Source organism: Nicotiana tomentosiformis, chromosome 8 (genome assembly GCF_000390325.3).
Source record: "Nicotiana tomentosiformis chromosome 8, ASM39032v3, whole genome shotgun sequence".
NCBI lineage: Eukaryota > Viridiplantae > Streptophyta > Magnoliopsida > Solanales > Solanaceae > Nicotiana > Nicotiana tomentosiformis.
In genome coordinates this window covers 75,971,273-75,996,491 of record NC_090819.1, presented here as the reverse complement: position 1 = coordinate 75,996,491, position 25,219 = coordinate 75,971,273, and positions in this window count along the sequence as shown.

Sequence of the window (25,219 nt, the reverse complement as noted above, 5' to 3'; positions counted from 1 at the left end):
AGTTGGTATCAAAGCCCTAGGTTACATAGGTGTCACGAGACACGAGCAAGCTTAGTAGAGTCTGAAGGTTCGGTACGGAGACGTCTGTACTTATCTCTCAGAGGCTATGAAGTTTAGGAACAATATCACCTCTTTCATTCCTTATCGCGTGACAATGATTTTGCTTGAAACCTATATCTCACATTCCTTTGTATCTACTCGTGTATGACATTGCGCACTTGGTATCAGTTGTGCATCGACGGTTCGTGATGCCGGAGATGAACTACGATGGATCCAGAGATGCTCAAACATTTCCTCAACGTGTGGTTTTTGACTGAAGATGCGGACATATAAAGAGATCACCCAGTAAATAATGTGGGGGTACAACATACCTTGGCATCTGGTTGATTTATACGAGTTGTGAAGGTTAATATTGTGGACCATCGGATGTGGTGAACTATGACTTCGCGCCGAGTGCGGGAGTCCACTATCAACGAATGGATTACGAGTCATGTGCTATATCAGTTTTGGCTTGAAATGTATATATGTGATACTGAAAGGTTCTCCTAAAAATTTACATGTGTTTAAGGCCTGAGATTTTGTAGAGGATAAGGTTGGGACTTACGGTATGTCCGCCTCTGTAATAATCTTATACTTCAGTACCAAAGGAGTTAGAGAAACAACATTAAATTTACAGAAGGTCTACTCAGTGTGGACATCATGATTGTAGATTTTGGGGTGCTTCGGAGGAAGTACAGTGGTTGACGAGATTCTGGACTAAGAATTGTCGGTATGGAGCTCTACTTTTGTGATCATTGTATATAAATAGGGGTAAAGTTTACCCCAAAGAAGAATTAAAGAGTATGTTAAGAAATGGGTCAGCCCAACAGTGTTGAGTCAGCATAACAAAAGAAGAAATTGGCCTTGGGAGAGATAATTCTCCACAGGTGTCTGTGGCAAGCTTATGAAGAGGGCAGACCAGCCAATACAACACCACCCACTTGGCTCGGTTCTTAGAAATACTTTTGAAAGAGTTTGTTTCCCGGACTCTCCGTAATGCATGGCGCATAGGGTTTGAACGATTGCGTCAGGTCACCATGACAGTGTCATAATACGATATCAGGTTCAATAAGTTAGCCCATCATATTCCTACTTTTCTTCCTACAACCAGAGAGTGAGTCCACAGACTCATTAAAAGGACTTAATTATGATCGTAAAATTTTGTATGACTCAAGAGCTACAGACTGATACTTCATTTCCACTAGTGGTAGAAATTGCCAAGATATTAGAACCTGTTCGGAGTGAGGAAACTAAGGAGACCAAGATGTCTCGAGGTTCTGGGGGATTCAGTGGATTCTACTCTGCAGGTAAAAATCATTATGGCAGGGGCTCGGGCAGTCGGCCAGCCCAGTCCGCACATCGGATTACCCGGGGTGCTCCTATAAGTTCTTTTAATGCACCACCGGCATGAGTTTCCTACAATGGTTATTCCAGTTATCTGGCACAGACTCAATATGAGCAGCCAAACCCCGCAAAGGGGTGTTATGAATACGGCGATACTAGGCACATCATGAGAAAATTGTCCCAAACTTGGGAGAGGTATATTTCATCAAAGCACTCAGGCTACGTGCCCCATTACAGTTACTACACTACCCACACGATCAGTTAAGGGTGGAGGACAGGCGGGTAGAAGGCATCCTAGAGGTGGAGACCCAGCCGTTGTTATATTTGTTTTATGGTACGGTGGAGGTCGTTACATCAGATGGTGTCATTATAAATACGACCTCGATTTAAAATAAAATAATTTCCTTAACTTGATTCGGTTCTGAGTATCAAGATGAGTCCTCCTATTGTGCTCCACTAATGAGTGAGCTTCGTAATTCTATAATTTACTTATGTGTTTACTTCTGTTGGGAGGTTTTATGGAGATAACTACACCTATCATTCCATGATGGACTCTAATAAGATCTGTGAGGCTAAAGGTGCCTTTCTGGTACTTATTTCAGTATGTTTTGATGTATTTTCGGATAATTAATTACAAATTGTTAATTATATGCCCTACCAGTATGGGGTTCATTATGTATTGTGATTTTGTTTAATGAAAGTTATTTAAAAGGAGAAAGTGGAAAGTTTTGATTGGCAAGATGTATATATTACTTGTGATTCAGAACTGAGGCCGAGGTCCTTGTATTTTAAAATAAATTGATATGTTTAAACCTGGCTATGAGCTGCGGTGGAAGTTATATAAGGCGAGATCCTTGTGATAAAAATTCTTGTGTTTAAATTCTCTCTTGTGAGAAAAAATTAAATTTGTACTATAGTACTAATAGGGAGTCATGCCTGCTAGGCTTATTAAGAAAATATTTGTATGAAATTCTCTGTGCATACTTGTCAAATTTGTGTTGTAATTACTGAGTTTTAACCTACGAGATAGGTGCCGCCCAGGTGGTGTTAAATGTGACTCGTTAAATTCGGGTAAATAATTACGAGATCTTCATGCCTCGCATCTCGTTATTAGTATTGTGAAGTTTTGAAACGAGATTTTTGTTAACATGAAGTTAATTGACGATTCTGTAATTGATTATGAACAACTATTAAGACCAGATTGATCCAGAAAGGTGCCCCATTTAGATGGACAGACGAGTGTGAGTTGAGCTTTCTGAAGCTCAAGACCGCTTTGACTACAATGCTAGTGTTGGTATTACCCACAGGTTCAGGATCGTATGCGGTATATTGTGACGCCTCTCACATTTGGCTTGGTGCAGTATTAATGCAAGATGGCAAGGTAATTACATATGCGTCTCGGCAATTGAAAGTTCAAGAGAAGAATTATCCTGTTCATGACTTAGAATTGTCAGCCATTGTTCATGCGTTGAAGATTGGGAGGCATTACCTCTACGGTGTCCATGCTTATTGTTGTTGTTGAAATGTTGGGAGACTTTTATCCAGTTCCACCAAGGTTGATAAAATTGTGAATATTTATTCGAGGTTAAGATGTTAAATTGTGAAAGTAATCATTGATGAAATATTGTTTTCTTTGTGAAACTTCTCTGTATCCGTTGTTATTGATTCTGTTAATTGTGAGGAAGAGTGTAAAGCACGAAGGGTGATGCCGTGCATGATTTATTTATATTGTGAGGAAGAGTGTAAAGCACGAAGGGGTGATGCCGTGCATGATTTTTTCTATCGTGAGGAAGAGTGTAAAGCACGAAGGGTGATGCCGTGCAGTTTTCCTTGCTGTTTTAATTGCTCAATTCGTTAAAGGATTTCCGGTTTAATTCTGCCTTTTCATTATTCTCACTCTTTATGTTGTATTCCCCTACTGTATGTTCCCTTCCCATTATTTCTACGTTATTTCTTTATTTACTGTTATTGCCACTAGCATGATTATACTGTTTAGGTCATATGTGAGTGTCTTGTCCTAGCCTCGTCACTACTTCGCCGAGGTTAGGCTCGACATTTACCAGTACATGGGGTCGGTTGTACTGATGTTGCACTTTGCACTTTCTGTGGAGACTCTTATACCGGTTCAGGTTGATCGAGATTTTGTTATTGGTCCGCTGTCCGGAGACTCAAGGTAAAATTGTCGGCGTTCATAGACCTTAAAGTCTCCGCCTATCTTTTCTATTCTACTGTTTCTTTCATTCATACAGTTGTATTTCTTTCAGATTATTACTTGTAGTAAATTCTAGAATGCTCGTGAATTGTGACTCCAGATTCGGGTGGTAGTAATTTATACAATTTTATGATATTTCGCACTTATTATATTTTATCTTAGTTAATTATTGCTAATTATTGAATGAAAATAAGAAATTAGTTAAGGATTCTCTAACGTTGGCTTGCCTAGCAAGTGAAATGTTAGGCGCCATCACGGTCTCGTCGGTGGAAAATTTCGGGTCATGACATTAGCATTTGCATATATCTGATGTTGTAATGTTGTGACTAATGCCTCATTGTAGTTGTTGCTTGAGGTGCTGGGATATATGTCCAGATCTATTGGAGTCGTTTGTCATTGTTGTTGAGCAATTCGCACAGCTGTATACACCGCCGCGACCATTTGGGGTTCGTCAGCTTTGGTCGTGTGGTCGGAAACGAGGCTCCCCGCGGTGGTGTTGGCTGATACTCGCTGTGCCGATGGTATTTGAGGTGGTGAACTTTCTCCATGGCTTGGTTTCAATTGATTTAACCCTGGAACGTGAATATTATTTTCAGTTGTTTCTAGGCGATTTTTTGGTAAGTTGGCACTTCCACCATTGTTGAGTTCTGTAACCGCTGGTGAAGAAATGATAGGGACGCCTACCAGTTGGTCGTGCACGATGCTGGTGTAAATTATTTGGACTGGTCCGGTGGTTTTTCAGCACCGTACGAGGGAGCAGTGACCATTGTTACCGTCGAAATCACTGAGATGGGAGTTTTAGAAAGCGGCGGCGGCTTAAAAAATTTTCAAATATTCATTATTTAATTCTATTTTTCACGTTGATTTCAGTTCACTTTATCAGATTGATTCTTCTTAACAAATATTGAATTTTTATTCTAATATTTTGGAAACATTAGATCTTTCATGCTATATCTATTTTAGATATTTGGGTTCTTAGTTATTATCATTCTTTTAGAGGAGTTAAAATCTTATTTATAAAAAAAATGGAATTAGCTACGAACATCGTCGTTAATCTGTCGCTAAATCGCTCGTAGCTAGCAGAATTTCTTGATAATCTGCCGCTAATCTGTCGCTAAATGAGATTAGCGACGGATTATTCAATTTAGCTATAGAATTGTCCATCGCTAAAAACCAATTTTTTTAGTTGTGTATGCTATTATCATTTAATAAAATATTAGAGATCTCAAACGTAACCTTCTCATTCAGAAAACATGGCAATTTAGATACGTTGACAAAGAAAAAAGAACAAAAATCATATCAGCATTTATAGATACTTATAGCAAGTATTATCTCCTTATGATTTGAGATGTCACGCACCCATCTTAGTTTAGTTTTTCTTCTTATGTGAAATATCATAACCTACTCATCAACCAATCAATAAATCGGCAATCATATCAACTTGTTTTTTTTTTTTCTTTTTTCTTCTTTCCTTAGATATATTTAACCTTTACTAATACAGTAATTCCCCAGCTTTTATTGTACTTCTCCTTTCACAAGTACACTAGTGAATTTGAACGCTTAACGCAGTTGTAAAAGTTGTCAGTAAACTTATACAAAACTGTTAGACTTAATTAAGTACAGACATATTTTAGAAGTTTTTGTTTCCACTGTGCTGTCTAAGAAATCCAAAACTTTTGTTCTAATGAGAGCGATTTATTATATCAAACCTTAGCGGGCGGGGGGGGGGGGATGGGGTAGATACTAATTTAGTCTTTGTAATATGTGACTGCGTATATTTAACCTTGAGTTAGTTAATGCATATATATATATATCTTGTTATATTTAAATTATTTTCAGAACACCCTCAAATATGAAGTAACATGTCAAATTTAGCATAAGACATGAATATGAATGATGATATGGTTTAGTAGTTACTAATTTATTAAATCTATGAAGATTCACACCCAGAAGGATTAAAATTGCATATATCTATATTAACCAAATATCAAAAGGACCCAACAAAATATTGAAGCACACGCTAAGGGTCAACAAACATTCTATATATTGCTTAAGATATTCAGCAAAGCTAAATAAAATCTTCACCCAAAGACTTGTTAGGAGCGGTGTTACCACTTACCATAAGAAAGAATTGCAGTTCAAATGACACAAATTAAATCAACTACTAAGTTTAGTGTTGGTTCCAAAGGCACACGCAAGAATACGTGATCGACAAGTAATAAAGTGATGAGAAAGTATCGTCCCGCGACGATTTACGATTTACTCTCGTCTAATCTAAACTACTTATAAGTTTATTGCTCAAGTGGTTGTGAAGAAGATGCTTGTAAATATTTTTACTACTAACAATTACTACAAAATTACTAAACAAGCAAACAATTCAAAGGTTCAAAGCAATCAAGAAAACACTTAGAAATTAAAGAAAACAATGGGAGAGAATATTTCGGAGTTTTGGGATTAATATCTATCCTATTGTGTTCTTTCGGTTGATTTAATTACTTGATTCATCTAATTATTGATTAACAGGGTTTATTACGCTCACGAAGTTCTTTCAATGTTTGACGCGCCTATTCAAGCCAACGTAATACTGTATATCTATAGAAATAGAATTAACAAGAATGGATGTATATTTCTTGTGAAAATAACGAAGTAAGGAAACTAGAATATGTATATCCTAATCGTGAATCTATTCTCCGATGCCCGAATTCAAGAACTTACTCTATTCAATCTTATATAAAATCTATAGTTCCCATTTTTTAGTTCAACTATATATTCGTATATAGTATTCTACTGTTAGTTATGCAATAGAATAATTAACTACAAGATTGAATAAATTAATTAATATGATAATTCAAGCAAACCAATCAACCGTCAAACACAATAGTCAAGTACAACCCATAACTCTTGAATAATGAGGTTTTTAGCCACTCATGTTCATAACAATAATGTCACGACCCAAAATTTTAACCCGTCGTGATGGAGCCTAACACACACTTGCTAGGCAAGCCGACAACTACATAATAGTTACCATTTGAATAAACATTGTTTAACAAAACTTAACATAGAAAATATCATGATTCTCTTCTGAAAGCAATAACAAACTGCTACAACAACCCCCGAAATCTGGTGTCAAGAGTACATGAGCATTATTGAGTATCAAAACATAAGTACAACTGTCTGAGCAATAGAACAACACTGAAGAAATAACAGGAAAGAGAGTCAAGGTCTGCAGATGTCATAGCAGCTACCTTGAAGTCTCCGCGCACTGTTACTTACCCTGATCTAGCAATCACCACGTCCGGATGCACCTGGATCTGCACACGAAGTGCAGAGTATAGTATGAGTACAACCGACCCCATGTACTCAATAAGTAACAGGACAAACCTTGGGTTTAAAATAGTGACAAGCTCAGAAGAAGACTGTTAGAGTCCAATATAATGACAACGCAGGTATAATAATGACAATAATAATAATTAACTTATAAGTATTTTCATAATCAGATCGTTCATGATACATAAATTTAGACATACTTTCAAGTTCAATAATTAAAGCCAACACCGGTAATAACATGTCAAGTACATCTAACATGAGGAATGGTACATATCTATGCCTACATGTCAAATATGCATGTCAAATGTGTGATTCCAAGGTGATATTTTCCAAGTACTCATACTCTCAAAATACTTAACATGTATGACTCAGATGCCGACTCATCACACACACTCACTCATTACTGTACGGGTAGCTGGCATCAATTCCCCTCACCAAAGCACGTGTATGTATCATTGTACCAGCGCTCACTGCTGGTATATCAGACTCTGGAGGGACGGATCCTACCCAAGCGTTAACATAAAGCCTATGAGGCCTGCTGCGTGCAGCCCGATCCACGATAATAAATAAGCCAATAAGGCCTGCTGCAGCATGAAGCACGATCTATAATAACACTCCCAACCCGACTCTCAGGCCCACCTCAATCATCAATCTCTCAAGTATCACGAGCTCACAAATCTCGTACCACTTAGCCCAAACCATGATAACATGTGATGTAATAGTGTATGATAACAGAGACATATATGATATGCAAATGAAGATGCATGATTGAGTACATTGTTATAGTTAGAGCAGATAACTCAAAATAATAGAAATAACCTCATTAGGTCTCAATCGAATAAGCACATCACCTAAACATAATTTATAACATGAATCAGAACTCAATTTACTCTAAAAAATAGGAATTACGATGATAAAACAAGATTTGATAGCAACTCAGTATAAATATCAACTCGGATCATGTTTATCACGGTGCACGCCCACAGGTCTGTCATCTAGCATGTGCGTCACTCCAACACAACACAAATAACTCATTTTACAGCGATAAATACCCTCGATTCCATGTATAGAAATGTTAATTACCTCAAAGTGCGCAACTCATTACTCCAACAAACCCTTGCCACGCAAATCGGACTCCGAGTGACTCAAATCTAGCCAAAGAAACTTAATTCCATCAATAATAGCTATAGGAAATAATTCCAAACAATAAATCTAAGGGCTTTAATCAAAATTGAAAAGTCAACCCTGTTACACCCCATATTTTCGTACGTAAGAGTACGTCGTAAGTTAATTGATGTAAGCTCAGAAATGAAATCATCTTTGAAAAGTTTACAAAGTTAGTTAATTATGTTAACATGGAGGTTACAAATATTTAAGATCATATATACCAAGTACCAAGAGGGTTTGAAGGCTTAGAAGCTAAACGAATTGAAAAAATACGTTTCATCGAAAGTCGACAAGTTGGAAATGTTATAACATGTACTTTTGGGGTGAGACTCGGATACTTAACATTATAAGCAGATTATGTTATCAGTTATTTTAGTCGTATGATAGTTGCGTGTTATGTTTTGAAGTCAAGTGAGTTGTGAAACAAAAGTTGGAGAAATTTATCACAAGGCATTCATAAATGTGTTGAAACTTAGGTCAAATGTAGATGAGCTTTTCTCCCAATATACTTGGAATTATAGGATACTATACAAAAAAATTGAAGATCTACGAGTCTAGTTTATAACGCATTAAATTGTTCATTGATACGACCTCAGAGTAGAGAGATATTCGTATTTTCGCGACGGCACGCAAGCAGCTCTCAATGGGACCCACTTAGGCGGTGGACGACCCTTGAACATTTTGAAGGGCTTGAACGGCTGATTTTTGGTCATTTTCGACCAAGGGCAGGTCCCAAACTCTCTCAACACCTCTCTAATAGTTCTCAAGGGTTCCAAGTCGAATCCAATGATGTTTTACCTAAACCTAACCTTAAATGTTAGCCTAAGTGAAGAAGAGAGTCTTTATGGTATTGTGATGTGATTAAGGGTGCTTATAAGCTAAGGGAAGCTTTGGTTCGAGTTTTTCCAGATTATTTAAGATTGATTGGTATTGTTGGGCTGTTGGTATATGGTATTGGAGAAGGCCCTTGTTACATGGGAGATGCTGCCCAAATTTACATAAACGAGCTACTAGCTTAAGTTACAGACTTAGCCTTTACTCAACACCGATTTTGAATCTCCTTATGCTATGGTAGACTGAGTTGAGTTGTTTGAAAAGTTGCTCGGAAGCTATTAAGGACTCAACAAGGTTAAGGTATGTTAAGGATAAACCTTTCCTTCATTTTGGCATGATCTCATAACTACATGTGTTTGATAACGAGATACAAAGTGAAGTTCGTATTCCTGAATTTATTCACATTATCCTAGTCTTAGAAGTTACAGTATTCTCCCTTATCGAGACATTATATTCAGTTAAGTATTGTTTTCTTCCAGTAAAGAAGGCAGGGGTCTATATATATATATATATATATATATATATATATATATATATATATATATATAGTATTACAGTACTTTCACCACCATTGAGCTATAATCGATGGGCAGGCCCCTATTGGGCAACCTCTGATCAAATGGTAAGTTATATATACCGAGCCTATATATATATATATATATATATATATAGTATTACAGTACTTTCACCACCATTGAGCTATAATCGATGGGCAGGCCCCTATTGGGCAACCTCTGATCAAATGGTAAGTTATATATACCGAGCCTATTGTGGCCGAGCACCTATGAGCTAGCCCAGAATGGCCAAGATACCAAGCCTAGTATGGTCGAGCGCCTATGAGCGAGTGTAATGACCCGGTCGATCATTTTGAGTATTACAACCACCTTCCACCATTTACTGCTCTATTTGTGCTTTATAGCTGTTTTATGACCTATCAGATTAGTTAGTTCGGGTCCGGGGAGATTTCGAAATGAGTTGAGACACTTAGTCTCAAAATGAAAAGCTTATGTTGGAAAAGTCGACCGGATGTTGATTTATGTGTAAACGACCTCGGATTTGAATTCTGATGATTTTAAAATATCCGTAATTTTGGACTTAGGAGAGTGTCTGGAAAATTATTTGGAGGTCCATAGTGGAATTAGGCTTGAAATGGCTAAAATTGAATTTTTGGGAAAGTTTGACTGGGTGGTTGATTGTTTGATATCGGGGTTGGAATCTGATTCTAGAAATTGGAATAACTTCGTTATGTCATTTATGACTTGTGTGCAAAATTTGAAGTCATTCCGGATTGATTTGATGTGTTTCGACACAAGATTAGAATTTGAAAGTTCAAAGTTCATAGATTTTGATTTGAGGTGCGATTCATTGTTTTGATGTTGTTAGGTATGATTTGAGGCCTTGAGTAGGTCCGTTTTATATTATGGTACTTGTTGGTATGTTCGGACGGGGTCCCGGGGGCTCGGGTGAGTTTCGGACGAGGTTCAGAGCATTTTGGAAGTTTTGGCTAAGGCTGGAAATTTTATGGTTCTGGTGTGACCGCACTATAACGACCCGGCCAGTCGTTTTGAGAGTTGTAGTCCCATTCCCCCATTTACTGCTCAATTTATGCTTCACAGTTGTTATGTGACTTGCCGAGATGATTAGTTTGGGTCCGGTGAGGTTTTAGGAATGAATTGGATCACTTAGTTCCATGGTTTAAATTTTAAGTTGAAATAATGACCGGATGTCGACTTTTATGTACACGACCCTAGAATGGAATTTTGATGATTCCAATAGCTCCGTATGGTGATTTTGACTTAGGAGCATGTCCAGAAAATTATTTGGAAGTCCATAGTGGAATTAGGCTTGAAATGACGAAAGTTGAATTTTTGGGAAGTTTGACCAGGGATTTGACTTTTTGATATCGGGGTCGGAATCCAGTTCTGAAAATTTTCATAGATCCGTTATGTCATTTATAACTTGTGTGTAAAATTTGAGGTCAATCGAAATTGATTTGATAGGTTTCGACATGGTTTGTAGAATTTAGAAATTTCAAAGTTCATTAGGCTTGAATTGTGGTGTGATTTGTGTTTTTCGCGTTGTTGGATGTGATTTGAAGGCTCGACTAAGTTCGTATGATATTTTAGGAGGCAGTCATCCTAGGTGCGAGGGAATTTCCGCTCCTGCGTGATCGCAAATGCGGACGGATTGGCGCAAAAGCGAATTCTCAGTAGAAGCGGAGCGAGCCTCGCAAATGCGAGCCCGCAGAAGCGGCTTCTTGCTCGCAGAAGTGGAGGCAGTGGAGGCTTTGGCAAACCACAGAAGCGGTTGGTTTCTCGCACCTGCGAGACCACAGAAGCGACTAAGTGAGTCGCAGGTGCGGGACCCCTGGACAATATACATTTCGAAGGGGTTCCGAGTTTTTCCATTTTTGGACTTTCAAGCACGGTTTTTGGGGCGATTTTCAGAGATTACATGTTTTTGAGGTATAATCGAATAATACGACTAGATTACATGTTTTTGAGGTATATTGAATTATAATCGAATAATCCGACTAGATTACATATTTTTGAGGTATAAATCGGGGATTTGAACTTGGGGATTTGAAAATACGATTTGAAGATCTGGAGGTCGAGTTGAGGTCAGATTTTGGTAAAATTGGTATGGTTACACCCGTGGTTGAATGGGATTTCGGATTTTGTAACTTTTATCGGGTTCTAAGATGTGAGCCCCACGTGCGATTTTTGAGCTAAATTTCGAGTTTTGTTAGAAAAATTGTATTTTCATATGGAATTATTTTCTATAATTTGTATTGATTGAATCAAATTAATTATGATTAGATTCAAGTCGATCGGAGTCGAAAAATCGAGGATAAGGCATACTACTTGACTGATTGAGCGCAGTTTGAGGTAAGTGACTTGTCTAACCCTGTGTGAGGAAATTTCCCCTATGATTGGTATTGATGTGATAATTGTAATGTGTAGAAAGTCGTGTACACGAGGTGACGAGTGTGTACACGGACTAAATGTGGAAGATTATGTCTTTCAATTGTGTAGATTACTGATGCATATTAATTAAATTATTTATCCTGTTATATTCATCATCATTAATATATTTTATATTCTTAAATTTGCCTCACATTTTCCTGTTAATTGTTTTACCTGTTTAGTTGAAACCATGTTTCTTTTGTTCTCTGCATTATTTGAATGTTGAATTTCTTAATTTAAATATTATTAAAATAAAGTATTTTATATTTAATAATTTTGATATTAAGGTAAGGTGTTAAATTTGTAAAATATTATTTTGCTGAGTTATTCATTCCTGAACACTTTGTGAGATTTTGTACTCATTGTGATTGAGTCATGAGCTACTTATTATGGAAAATATTGTTGTTGTTGATTTAATTACGGTAAATTGAAATATTTGAGCAATTGAGGTGCATATTGTGATATATTGTGATATTGATACGCATGCGGTGGTATAAGGTCTGGGTGTTGAAACGCATGCAGTGAGATAAGGTTGGCTTAGTAAATTTAAAATGTTTTCTTTAAAATTAAATGTGAAGGCTCCCGCGGTTATATTAGGAAATGAGATATTATGAATTTATTTATGATTTTGGGACTACGAGGTTGTACCTCCGGAGTGCCCTTGTTGATATTTCTTTATGGCTGCATCTGCCTTTGATTATTGTTGTGATTTTCTTAAAGTTGTAAATTTCTATTTTCTTTTCACGAGGTATTATTTTCCCTTATTCTTTGTAATTTAATGGTGACATACTACTTACTTGATTCATTTTCATTGTTATTTATTGTGATTATATTGTTAAATATTTCACCATGTCTTTTATTATTCCAGTAGGGCCTGACCTTACCTCGTCACTACTCTACCGAGGTTAGGCTTGGCACTTACTGGGTACCGCTGTGGTGTACTCATACTACGCTTCTGCACATCTTTTTGTGCAGATCCAGGTACTTCCTACCATCCCATATATCAATGAGCTACCTGTGTACAAAGACTTCGAAGTATATCTGTCAGCGTCCGCAAACTCCGGAGTCCCCTTCTATCCTTATTATGTTGCTTCTTTAATTTTTTTAGACTCTAATATATAGAGACATTGAGGAAATATTTTTTTTAGAAGCTTGTGACTTATTCCTACCGGGTTTTTGGGAGTTGTAAGTGTTACATTGCAGTTCTTATTTATTCGACTATTAGGATTAAATTTCAGTTTATATTCAGTTATTACGCATTGATAGGCTTACCTAGTCTTAAAAACTATGTGCCATCACGACATCCTATGGAGGGAATTTGGGGTCGTGACAAGTTGGTATTATCACGCCCCAAACTCAGGGAGCGCGACCGGCGATTAATCGAGAGAACCCGGCCGAGCAAGCCTATTAGACTTCCTTCTACCCAAACTCATCCATGAATAAAAAGGAGATATACTCCATTAATCAATCACTGAAATGATTTTATTAACAACTTCCTTTTCATTCCCATTAGCAGCTTCATTCATAATTTTCAAAACATTACGAGTTTATAAAATTAATGAAAAACATAATTTCCAAGTACCAATATTTCTAGTTCAATTCCCAACATCAACCATAACCCACAACCTGTCTACGGAGCCTCTAAGTACAATAGAAGAGTAATATGAAAATGCCGGCAACAAGGCCCCGACTATACCTCAAAACACAATACATGAGAAACAAAAGATACATGACCCCGAAATGAAGTGGGGCTCACCAAATCAGCTGAAAAGAGTGTACTGCTATCACTGATCAATGCCACCTGCTGAAGAACCACCTGCATTCATTAAAGATGCAGCTCCACTGGCAAAAGGGACGTTAGTACTGTCGAATAGCAATAGTATGTATAGCTAAAAGTCCTCTTTCAAAATAGAATGCACATATAAGAAAAGGCAACCCATAAAACAACAAGTCATAATCAACAATATCCAAATGTTCAGTTAAAACATATTACTTTTCAAAATACGAACTTCATATATAATTTTGGTTGTGAGATCATTAGCACCGATATACCACCGTCGTTGATAGCACGAAGTCCGATCATGCCCGATCGCCTAGGCCATCTCCCCACGAACAATGTGGTTTGACATGTGATGCGAAAGAAAGCTGTTACCAAGAGTAGTACCACCATATGAGCAATATGGCGTCTGATCTCCACCCGATCAGCTAGGCCGCCTTCCCACATATGCCGTGCGGGTTGACTTTTCCAATCCACAAAGGTTCCAGTTTCATCCCAATTAAGGGGAATAATATCACAATTTTCCAAAAGTTCCAATTTCATTCCAAATAAGGGGAATAATCACAATCCACCCCTACACCGACATTGTTAATGATGCTCCCAAAAAATATTTTTGATTTGATTTTCAAACAGAAATATCATAAATACAATTGTACTTACCTCAACATCTTTCAAATTGTATAAATTCTCATTAGTATTTCCAGTCATTCACAACGACAATATTTCCTTGGTTCATTAGGCCATTCACAAGATTCTTTATTCCTGGCACGATGACCGTATTTTATATTCCACACTTTCACCTCTTTCAATTTCAAAGATCACCATCAAGTATCAACATATAGGATATTTTAGAAATCATATACTTCAAGTCCATTTGAAATGAAAATTTCAAATACAAATGGTTTCTTCCAAAGAATGAGGCATACCATCTAACAATAGAAACACGCATGAAAAATCATAAACAGTCAATACACCATTTACTCTTGCAATACTCTTCCCCAGAAATGACAATGTACCATTTCAACACATGAGTATATAGAACTCTAATCACACTGGATATATTTATAAATCAAAGCGTTAGTTAAAGCAGCCGCTAATGGGCATGAATTTAGTATAAAAGCTTTTAGACAATTCTATCTTCGAAGTCATTTTTAAACAATTGAGTCGAGGCTCATTGCACATTCTTTATCGCATCTTCTCAAATCATTTGCACTACTAGACACAATCATAACTTAAATTCTTGGCATGTTGGCCACACCCACCCTTCCTCGGTATTGCTAATGATGCTCCCAAAAAATATTTTTGATTTGATTTGCAAACAGAAATATCATAAATACAATTGTACTTACCTCAACATCTTTCAAATTGTATAAATTCTCATTAGTATTTTCAGTCATTCATAACGACAATATTTCCTTGGTTCATTAGGCCATTCACAAGATTCTTTATTCCTGGCACGATGACCGTATTTTATATTCCACACTTTCACCTCTTTCAATTTCAAAGATCACCATCAAGTATCAACATATAGGATATTTCAGAAATCATATACTTCAAGTCCATTTGAAATGGAAATTTCAAATACAAATGGTTTCTTCCCAAAGAATGAGGCATACCATCCAACAATAGAAACACGCATGAAAAATCATAAACAGTCAATACACCATTTACTCTTGCAATACTCTTCCCCAGAAATGACAATGTACAATTTCAACACATGAGTATATAGAACTTGAATCACACTGGATATATTTATAAATCAAAGCGTTAGTTAAAGCAGCCGCTAATGGGCATGAATTTAGTATAAAAGCTTTTAGACAATTCTATCTTCGAAGTCATTTTTAAACAATTGAGTCAAGGCTCATTGCACATTCTTTATCGCATCTTCTCAAATTATTTGCACTACTAGACACAATCATAACTTAAATTCTTGGCATGTTGGCCACACCCACCCTTCCTCGGTATTGTTAATGATGCTCCCAAAAAATATTTTTGATTTGATTTTCAAACAGAAATATCATAAATACAATTGTACTTACCTCAACATCTTTCAAATTGTATAAATTCTCATTAGTATTTCCAGTCATTCACAACGACAATATTTCCTTGGTTCATTAGGCCATTCACAAGATTCTTTATTCCTGGCACGATGACCGTATTTTATATTCCACACTTTCACCTCTTTCAATTTCAAAGATCACCATCAAGTATCAACATATAGGATATTTCAGAAATCATATACTTCAAGTCCATTTGAAATGGAAATTTCAAATACAAATGGTTTCTTCCCAAAGAATGAGGCATACCATCCAATAATAGAAACACGCATGAAAAATCATAAACAGTCAATACACCATTTACTCTTGCAATACTCTTCCCCAGAAATGACAATGTACAATTTCAACACATGAGTATATAGAACTCGAATCACACTGGATATATTTATAAATCAAAGCGTTAGTTAAAGCAGCCGCTAATGGGCATGAATTTAGTATAAAAGCTTTTAGACAATTCTATCTTCGAAGTCATTTTTAAACAATTGAGTCGAGGCTCATTGCACATTCTTTATCGCATCTTCTCAAATCATTTGCACTACTAGACACAATCATAACTAAAATTCTTGGCATGTTGGCCACACTCTATATCCCCAATTAACTTATTTCACTTCCAACCATCTTTATAGATTATCAACAATAAGATATTTCCAAATCAAGCCTTTAGGTACACATATGAGCAACTAAGAGTCTTAAGAATATTGATATTTTCTCATGCAATTTGGCATACTATATTTCATTGAAACACGACTCAAGCCATAAACTTTTAATACGTAACCCATACTTTGAAACTTATGGAAACATTATGGAATTCAATTCCAAGAGAGAAAGTTTAGCCAACATACCTCAATCGAGCTTCCTTAACTCTAGAATGATCTAGAATTCTTAGCAATCCCGATCTATTTTGATACATAACAAAATTGAACCATAATTAGGAAGATATTCATGGTCTCAGCTCATTTGAGCATTTTATCAGACACTAGGTGTGCAAATTTAACCACAAGGTTCTTCTACAAGATTTTCTTCACTCCACAACCCAATCCTTACTTATTTCAGCTCAACAATCTTCCCACAATTCTTATTGGTACATGCATGTATAAATAATAATGTCATACCCATGAATCATACTCTTAATCAAACATCTTCTACCCAAATTCGAAATTGAAAACAAGGGTATGGAACTTTACCTCTTAGATGAAGAACTTGTGGGGTTTCCTTGTTAATCTTCCAAGATTTGAGCAAGACATGATGAATAATGAGCCTAGGGTTTTCCTCTCTCTCTAAAACACTCTCCCTTCTCTCTAAAACATCAGATTTTTGCTCAAAAATAACCCAAAGCGTGTATTTAACGAAGTAGGATCGGGTTTTAAAAACCCAAAAAATGGAGCTCCAGAATAGGTTCTGCGGTCGCATATGCGACCGCATAATGGATATGCGGACCGCATATCGGTCGCATAATTACAGACCAAAACAATCAAAAAGCTGTCCGTGTATGCGGTCACTATGCGGTCCACATAACTGTTATGCGATCACATAATGCACTGCATAACAGTTATGAGGTCGCATAGCCGACCGCATAATTACCCCCATGCTGGCTCTTCTCCTGCTCACTTCTGCGGCCATTATGCGGCCCGCAGAGTGATTATGCGGTCGCATAATGGATCGCATAAACGCGCTTTTCCGCAAAAATTTACATTTCGGTGAATTGTTCAACCCAAAAAGTCTAAACCGCGGCTCGTAAGCTTGCCACGAAGATCTTATACCATCCTCAAACACGTAAGCCTACTCCGGCACCACGAAGCCTTGAATTCACTTGCGAAATTTTTGGGGATTTACACTGAAATACTTCAAAATTTTTCGGGGTGTTATAGGTATCAGAGCTCTAGGTTCATAGGTGTTATGAGTCACAAGTAGGTTTAGTTAAGTCTCGCGGATCGGTACGGAGATGTCTGTACTTATCTTCGGGAGACTATGAAACTATTAGGAAAATATTTACTTCTTTGAATCTTTATCGTGCGCATTTGTTGACTTCAAAATTTTAAACCATTGTCTTTTTATTCTCTCATAGATAGTGAGGACACGCACAACTGGATCCGATGATCAAGCACCCGTGTTCCCTTTTGGAGCCGCAAGAGGCCAGGGTCGGGGGAGAGGCCGTACCTGAGGCCAAAGTAGACCACGTGGTGTAGCCCGGGCACCTGCACAAGCTGCTGCAGAGGAGCCACTAGTAGCTCCAGTTGGAGAGCAGGCACCTGAGAAGCCTGTTACCTCCCCTGCACTTCAGGAGACTCTTGCCCAGGTTTTGAGCATGTTTGGCACTGTAGCTCAGGCAGGGCTAATTCGACTTGCTCCTGTCATATCTTAGGCCGGGGGAGGAGCACAGACTCCCGCCGCCCGTACCCTAGAGCCATGGGCCTAGGTTGACCATGCCCAAGAGGTTATACCAGTGCAACCAGTTATTCCAATTTGGCCCGAGGTTAGGGCATCAGTTTTAGAGGGGGAACATCTCAGGATCGAGAGGTATAAGAAGTACCACCCTCCCACATTCAGACATTTTAGCTTCAGAGGATGCTCAAGGTTTTCTTGAGGACTGTATCCTCCGTACTATGGGTATTGTGGATTCCAGTGGGTTTTCTTTCACGGCATTCCATCTTAGAGGAGTGGCCTACTAGTGGTGGCAGGCATACGAGTTGGATAGTCCGGTTGAGGCAGCTTCACTCACTTGGACTTAATTTTCAGATATGTTCTTGAGGAAGTATGTTCTTCAGAGTCTTAGAGATGCATGGCGTGTAGAGTTTGAGCAGCTGCACCAGGGTTCTATGACCATGTCAGAATATGCGGTCCGATTCAGTGATTTGGCTAGGCATGCACCAACCTTAGTTGCTACTGTTCGAGAGCGGGTTCACCAATTTATTGAGGGGCTCCACCCTAATATCAGATTCAGTATGGCCTGAGAACTGGAGATGGACATCACATACCAACAGATGGTGTCAATTGCTAGGAGATTGGAGGGTATGCAAACTCGGAAGAGAGAAGAGTGGGAAGCTAAGAGACCTCGATATTCTGGCACATATAATAATTCTCGTGCCCCAGCTACAGCCCGTCATGGTAGAGGTTATATGAGTCGTCCTATCCATTCAACATTCCAGCTTTCATTGGTATTCCGGCTACTCCCAGACCTCAGATTCCATATTATGCACTGCCAGTGTCTACTATACCTCTTGTACGGGGTGCCTTTAGTAGCCAGTCTACTCGATCAGTCCCGAGCCAGTCCCAACAGCCACATCCTCCGAGGGCTTGTTTTTAGTGTGGTGACACTCGTCATATAATTAGGGGTTGCCCCATACTTAGGAGGGGTGCACTTCCAAAGATTTCTTAGGCCCCACCCAATTCATAGGGCCCTCAGGCTTCTCAGGCCATGATCACTACACCAGTTGCCACTCCACCTGCACAGCCAGCTAGAGGTGGAGACCAGGCTAGATATTATGCCCTTCGTGCTATGAAGGAGGCAGTTGCATCCGATTATATTATCACAGGTATTATTCCGATATGTCATAGAGATGCATCTGTCTTATTTGATCCAGCCTCCACTTATTCTTGCGTGTCATCTTATTTTGCCCCATATTTGGGTGTATCTCGTGATTCTTTGAGTTCTTCTATTTATGTATCTACACCCGTGGGTGAATCTATTATTGTTGACCGTGTGTATCGGTCGTGTTTAATTGCTATTAGTGGTTTTGATACCAGAGCTGATTTATTATTGCTCAGTATGGTGGATTTCGATATTATTTTGGCCATGGACTAGTTGTCGCCCTATCATGCTATTCTTGATTGTCACGTCAAGATGGTGACATTGGCTATGCCAGTTCTACCGTGGATAGAGTGGAGAGGTACCTTGGATTATGTTCCTAGCAGGGTTGTTTCATTTCTTAAAGCTCAGCGAATGGTTGATAAGGGGTGTGATGCATATCTGGCCTATGTGAGAGATGCTGGTGTTGATACTCCTACCGTGGAGTTAGTTCCGGTAGTAAGGGATTTTCTAGATGTATTCCCAGCAGATCTTCCAGGTACGCCACCCGACAGGGATATTGACTTTGGCATTGATTTGTTACCGGGAACCCATCCCATTTCTAGTCCACCATATCATATGGTTCCAATAGAATTGAAAGAATTAAAAGTGCAGTTACAGGAGCTGCTTGATAAGGGTTTTGTTCAGCCCAGTGTATCGCCTTGGGGTGCTCCTGTCTTATTTGTAAAGAAGAATGATGGTTCAATGAAGATGTGTATTGATTACCGCTAGTTGAACAAGGTTACCGTAAAGAACAGGTATCCATTGCCACGTATTGATAACCTATTTGATTAGCTTCAGGGTGTACCAGGGTATTCTCTAAAATTGACTTGCGTTCAGGCTATCACCAGCTGAAGATTCGGGAGCCAGATATCCCGAAGACTGCTTTTAGGACTCGGCATAGTCATTACGAGTTCCTTGTGATGTCTTTTGGCTGACCAACGCACCAACAACATTTATGCATTTGATGAACATTGTATTTCAGCCCTATCTTGACTCATTCATCATGAGCAGCACCTGAGGACTGTGCTTCAGATTTTAAGAGAAAAGAAGTTATATGCAAAATTTTTGAAGTGTGAATTCTGGCTTGAGCAAGTGGGATTTTTGGGTCATATAGTTTCGTGCGAGGGGATCCAGGTGGATCCGAAGAAAATTGAAGCAGTGCAGAGTTGGTCCAGACCGTCCTCTGCTACGGAGATCCGGAGTTTCCTTGGTTTGGCAGGGTATTATCACCATTTGTAGAGGGTTTCTCTTCTATTGCTGCACTATGACCAAATTGACCTAGAAGGGTGCTCCGTTCAGGTGGACCGAGGAATGTGAGGAGATCTTTCAAAACCTCAACACAACTTTGACTACAACCCCAATATTGGTATTCCCTACAGATTCAGGGTCTTATACTGTGTATTGTGATGCGTCGCGCATTGGTCTCGGCACAGTGTTGATGCAAAATGTTAGGATGATTGCCTATGCGTCCAAACAGTTAAAGGTACATGAGAAGAATTATCCGGTCCATGACCTTTTAGTTAGCAACTATTGTTCATGCCTTGAAGATTTGGCGTCATTCTTTGTACGATATCCATTATGAGGTCTACACCGATTACCGGAGTCTACAACATTTGTTTAAACAGAAGGATCTTAATTTGTGGCAGCGGAGGTGGTTGGAGTTGCTTAAGGATTATGATATCACCATTCTCTATTATCTCGGAGAGGCCAATGTGGTTGGCGATGCCTTGCGTCGTAAGGCAGAGAGTTTGGGTAGCTTAGCATACTTACCAATAGTAGAGAGGCCTTTAGCCTTAGATGTTCAGTACTTAGCCAACTAGTTTTTTAGATTAGATGTTTCAGAGCCGGGATGAGTTTTGGCTTGTGTGGTTTCTCAGTCTTCTCTGTATGATCGTATCAGGCAGCGTCAATATGATGACCCCCATCTGCTTTTCCTTAAAGACACAGTTCAGCACAGTGACGCCAAGGAAGTCACTATTGGAGATGACAATGTATTACTGAGGTAGGGTAGGCTATGTGTTACTAATGTAGATGGTTTGCGTGAGTTGATTCTCCAGGAGGCTCACAGTTCACGGTAATCCATTCATCCAGGTGCCGCGAAGATGTATCGGGACTTGAGACAACAATATTGGTAGAGACGGATGAAGAAAGATATAGTAGAATATGTTGCTCGGTACCTACATAGTCAGCAGGTGAAATATGAGCATCAACGACCGGGTGGATTGCTTTAGAAGTTAGAGATTCCAGAATGGAAATGGGAGCAGATCACTATGGATTTCATTGTTAGGCTCCCACAGACCCAGAGGAAGTTCGATGCAGTTTGGGTGATTGTGGATATGTTAACCAAGTCAGCTCATTTCATTCCTGTGGTTACTACTTACTCTTTGGAGCAGCTGGCTCATGTTTACATTCGCGAGATTGTTAGGCTTCATGGCGTACCGGTATCTATCATCTCTAACCGGGGTACGCATTTTACATCACGATTTTGGAGGGCCGTACAACGAGAGTTGGGTACTCGGGTAGATTTGAGTACAACATTTCACCCTCAGACGGACGGGCAATCCGAACGCACTATTCAAATACTGGAGGATATGCTTCGTGCGAGTGTGATAGATTTTGGGGGTGCCTGGGATCAGTTCTTGCCACTTGCGGAGTTTGCTTAAAACAACAGTTATCAGTCAAGAATTCAAATAGCGCTATATGAGGCCTTATATGGTAGGCGGTGATGGTCTCCAGTGGGTTGGTTCGAGCTGGGTGAAGCCAGGCTATTGGGTACGGACTTGGTTCAAGAAGCTCTAGAAAAGGTTAAATTGATTTAGGATCGACTTCGTACAGCCCAATCTAGACAAAAGAGTTATGCAGATCGGAAGGTTCGTGATATTTCATTCATGGTTGGTGAGCGGGTCTTGCTCCAGGTTTTGCCCATGAAGGGTGTTATGATGTTCGTGAATAAGGGCAAGTTGAGACCGAGGTATATTGGGCCTTTTGAGATTCTTGAATGAATTAGAGAGGTGGATTATAGACTCGCATTACCACCTAATCTCACTGCAGTTCATCCAGTGTTCCATGTTTCCATGCTCCAAAAGTATCACGACGATCCATCTCATGTGTCAGACTTCAACTCAGTCCACTTGGACAAAGATCTATTTTATGTCGAGGAACCAGTGGCCATTCTGGACAGACAGGTTAGAAAGTTGAGATTGAAGTGCATCGCATCAGTAAAAGTACAGTGGGGGTGTCATCCGGTTGAGGAGGCAACTTGGGAGACCGAGCATGATATGCGTAGCTGCTATCCTCATCTTTTCACCATTCCAAGTATATTTCTAAACCCGTTCGAGGATGAATGTTTGTTTAAGAGGGGGAGGATGTAACGACCCGGCCAGTAATTTTGAGAGTTGTAGCCCCATTCCCCCATTTACTGCTTAATTTATGCTTCACAGTTGTTATGTGACTTGCCGGGGTGATTAGTTTGGGTCCGGTAAGGTTTTAGGAATGAATTAGAACACTTAGTTCCAAGGTTTGAAGTTTAAGTTGAAATAGTGACCGGATGCCAACTTATATTTAAACGACCCCAGAATGGAATTTTGATGATTCCAGTAGGTCCGTATGGTGATTTTGGACTTAGGAGCGTGTCCGTAAAATTATTTAGAAGTCCGTAGTGGAATTAGGCTTGAAATGGCGAAAGTTGAATTTTTGGGAAGTTTGACCGGGGGTTTGACGTGTGTGAAAAATTTGAAATTTTTCATAGCTCTGTTATGAAAATGTTCATAGCTCCGTTATGTCATTTTTGACGTATGTGCAAAATTTGAGGTCAATCGGAATTGATTTAATAGGTTTCGGCATCGTTTGTAGAATTTGGAAATTTCAATGTTCATTAGGCTTGAATTGGGGTGTGATTTTTTTTTCGCATTGTTGGATGTGATTTGAAGGCTCGACTAAGTTCGTATGATGTTTTAGGAATTTTTGGTGCATTTGTTTGAAGTGTCGAGGGTCTCGGGTGAGTTTCGAATGGTTAACAGATCAAATTTGAACTTAGAGGAAAAATTGGAAACCTGTTGTCATCTGATGCAATAGCACCTGCGGAAATGGGCTCGCAGGTGCGAGCTCGCAGAAGTGAGCCTGGCAAGAGCAAGTGCGGGCACGGGGCTGTGAGGAAGTGGTCGCAGGTGCGAGAAACTTTCCGCACCTGCGTGATCACAGATGCAGACGGATGGGCGCAAAAGCGGATCGAGCCTCGCAAATGCGAGCCCGCAGAAGCGGCTTCTAGCTCGCAGAAGCGGAGGCTTTGGCAAACTCTAGAAGCGGTTGGTTTCTCGCACCTGCAAGACCGCAGAAGCGGCTAAGTGAGTTGCAGGTGCGGAACCCCTGGACAGTATACATTTCGAAGGGGTTCCGAGTTTTTCCATTTTTGGACGTTCAAGCACGGTTTTGGGGTGATTTTCAGAGAGAAATAACTAAATTTTTTAGGTAAATCACTTGTGATCATTTCTACTCCATAATATTGAATTATCATCGAATAATCTGACTAGATTACATATTTTTAAGGTGTAAATTGGGGATTTGAACTTAGGGATTTGAAAATACGATTTGAAGATTTGGAGATCGAGTTGAGGTTGGTATGGTTAGACTCGTGGTTAAATGGCTTTCGGATTTTGTAACTTTTGTGGGGTTCTGAGATGTGGGCCCCACAGGCAATTTTTGAGCTAAATTTTGAATTTTGTTAGAAAAATTGTATTTTTATATGGAATAATTTCCTATAATTTGTATTGATTGAATCGAATTAATTATGATTAGATTCGAGCCGATCAGAGTCGGAAAATCGAGGAAAAGGCATACTACTTGACTGATTGAGCGCGGTTTGAGGTAAGTGACTTGTCTAACCTTGTGTGGGGTAAATTTTCCTTAGGATTGGTATTGATGTGATAATTGTAATGTGTGGAAAATCGTGTACACGAGGTGACTAGTATGTACACGGGATAAATGTGGAAGTTTATATCTTTAAAATGTGTAGATTACTGATGCATATTAATTAAGTTATTTTATCCTGTTATATTCATCATGATTAATCTATTTTATATTCTTAAATTTGCCTGACATTTTCATGTTAATTATTTTACCTATTTAGTTGAAACCATGTTTCTTTTGTTTTATGCATTATTTGAAGGTTGGATTTCTTAATTTAAATATTATTAAAATAAATATTTTACATTTAAAATTTTTGATATTAAGGTAAGGTGTTAAATTCGTGAAATATTATTTTGCTAAGTTATTCATTCCTGGATAATTTGTGAGATTTTGTACTCATTGTGATTGAGCTGTGAGCTCCTTATTGTAGAAAATATTGTTGTTGTTGATTTAATTTTGGTAAATTAAAATATTTGAGCACTTGAGGTGCAGATTGTGATATATTGTGATATTGATACGCATGCAGTTGTATAAGGTATGGGTGTTGAAACGCATACAGTAAGATAAGGGTGGCTTGATACGCGTGGCTAGTGGGAGAACTACTAGAAGTCGTGCGGTGTGATAAGGGTGGCTAAAACGCGGGATGCTATTTCGGAAAAAAATGTTTTCTTTAAAATGAAATGTGAAGGCTCCCGCTGTGATATAAGGAATTGAGATAGTGTGAATTTATTTAAGATTTTGGGACTACGAGGCGGTACCTTGGGAGTGCCCTTGTTGATATTTCTTTATGGCTGCATCTGCCTTTGATTGTTATTGTGATTTTCTTAAAGTTATAAATTTCTATTTTCTTTAATGGTGACATACTACTTACTTCATTCATTTCGATTGTTATTATATTTTTAAACATTTCACCATGTCTTTTATTATTCCAGTAGGGTCTGACCTGACCTCGTCACTACTCTACCGAGGTTAGGCTTGGCACTTACTGGGTACCGCTGGGGTGTACTCATACTATGCTTCTGC